The following is a 2,500-nucleotide window of genomic DNA, read 5'->3' on the forward strand; positions in this document are numbered from 1 at the left end:
CCCCCCCCCGTACGATGAAGACCTTTGGCAGATTCCAATATCGCCTTTGACATCAACCATAACGTCACGCTTTACATCAGAAGTGGAATTGAGGAGAGGAAGGAGGTCAAACCATCGGGTTATCTGTCCTTAGAAAATTCTAACATTGAAAAGTTTTTTAAACAAGATATTCAGAAACCGTGTATGCTAAGTTATGATTGAAGAAACTGTCGCAGATTTTAATACGTTCATTTAAACAGAAGAATCGTTTAGAAAAAGAAAAAGAAAATAAATGTTAAGGAAAGCCATTACATATAGAAGAGGAAAAGTTGAAAAAGCAATAAATAAATCACTAAATACTTAGAGCTGGAAATTATAAGGAACCTGTATCATGGAAGAACTGATTAGGGTTGAAAAAAGAGAGCAAGAAAATGGAAAAGATGGATAAGTAAAGCAAAACAAAGAGGAATTGCAAAGAGGAAGAATGTTTTTTTCAGGAATATTACAGCACAAGAAAAAAACAAATCATGAACAGCAAACAACATTTGACGATGAGGTAAAATAAAAGAAAAGAGAGAGAGAGAGAGAAAGAGAAAGAGAAACAGAAAGAGAGGGAGAGAGAGAGAGAGAGAGAGAGAGAGAGAGAGAGAGAGAAAGAGAGAAAGAGAGAAAGAGAGAAAGAGAGAGAGAGAGAGAGAGAAAGAGAGAGAGAGAGAGAGAGAACAAAATCGGAAACAAGCTCTGAGGGGACAAACAGAAAGAAAAAGAAAATGAGACATTAAGAGTAAACAATGTTTATTTACAATGTAGAGGGAGAAAGGAAGAAAGCAATCTTGAAACAAATGAAACGGCAGTAATCAAAGATATAGTTTATAACCCTGATGAAACAATTAAAGCTGAGGATGCTTTGAGAGAAGGCAAATACTTAAAGGAGGCTTGAGACCAAGACCAATTTGTTTTCAACTTAAAAACAATCAAACAAAAAAAACAAACAAACACAAAGATGATTGCTAATAACCCAAACATATAAAGCTCAAGGAAATTGCAAAGACGAAAGGAAAATAAAGGCGCATAACCTTCGGAGAGAAACAAAAACTATGAAACGAGAACGAGGAAAATGAACTGTAAGAAGATAAGGAAAGAAATGGAGGGTTTACACTCAAAAGCGAACCAAACATACTTATCGTTCCTGGCGAAAATATCAAGCTTCAACAAATATTGATAGCTATCACGGAAACGCAACAAAACGAAGACAGAAAAGAATAGAAGAAAAAAAAAAGAAAAGAAAAGAAAGCAGAGGAAAAGAAAAAGGTGGTAAGGAAGGAAAGATCATATTAGAGACAAAGCAGACTTATACATTAGAAAAGATTTAGTGGTTGGTTTTATAGACAAGGAAGCAAAAGAAGATATGAGCAAATACCACTAGAAATGAGAATAAGAAAATAACCAGATTTCGAAGAGAATATTAACCTTAATCAAATTATAAAAATCCCAACAATGTGGTAAAATATACCTGACCTTTATTTTTTTTTTGTAAGAGGGAGGACGTGAACAACATAACATCAATTTCTACAACATAATAAGACCACAATATGATAAAAATCACGTTAAACAAGTTAGAAAAAAAACGAAAAATCTGAATAAAAAAACAAAACAAACAAAAAACAAGCAGCAGCAGCAACAGGGAAGGTCTTGAATATCAAAACTTCAATTACGAATAAATCGACTGGAAAATAAGAGATAAATCACTCGATGAAACACTGAAAAAATACTGAGGTCCTAGACACACCAGACGATATGCGGAGGAAGTTCTGTGGTTCTAGTAAAGATACTTGTAAAAAGATTTTTGAACCCTCACCTTCCAAAAATAGTGAGAAAAAGAACTATATAGAAATAGACAAAGAAAAAATATATTATTGAGACGCAAGAACACAGTAAAAAAAAAGACAAAAAAAAGACAGCTGTTTATAGCAAAAAAGAATAGATTAAATACATAAAGAAATTAAAAGATATGTATGTCTATATGTAACAAAAAGTGAAGAAAAAGAGCAGTTGACACTATAAAAATAAAAACAAACATTTATACGCCTATGCCAACACCGAAATCAAAGAGAAGGATGGAAATCCTTTTTGGGCGATCCTAGAAGAGAGTAATTGATGATAACAGACCCTGAAAGACATATTAGAACTATTGATGTTGAAGCTGAATGTCTCATTGATATAATTTTCAATGAAAGAGATATCATTGAATCAATAAGAGATAATGAAAGAAATCTAGCAGCTGATGAAATTCCACAAAATCTCTTAAAAATTGCAAAGAAACTAGATCAAAACCACTGTTAACTCTAAGGAGAAGTCCTTAGACATGGATTTATCCCAGAGCCATTCTTATATATAAAGGGAGAAACAAAGGAAGGGGCAAAAACAACAGACTATTGAAAGTAACATCTCTCATAATGAAAATATTAGCAAGGATAGTAGGAAGGAAAAAAAATCTAATAATGATAGATCTTATCTATCC

General features: G+C 32.8%; 1 protein-coding gene across 1 annotated transcript in view; it reads right to left on the bottom strand.

Moving 5' to 3' along the window:
* Positions 1-2,500, bottom strand: part of LOC122246453 (putative neural-cadherin 2) — a 754,989-nt gene that overhangs the window by 1,360 nt on the left and 751,129 nt on the right. The gene's annotated exons all lie outside the window — the stretch shown is intronic.

This window comes from Penaeus japonicus, unplaced genomic scaffold (genome assembly GCF_977035675.1).
Source record: "Penaeus japonicus unplaced genomic scaffold, GWHDUDI00000001_assembly GWHDUDI00000025, whole genome shotgun sequence".
NCBI classification, from domain to species: Eukaryota; Metazoa; Arthropoda; class Malacostraca; order Decapoda; family Penaeidae; genus Penaeus; species Penaeus japonicus.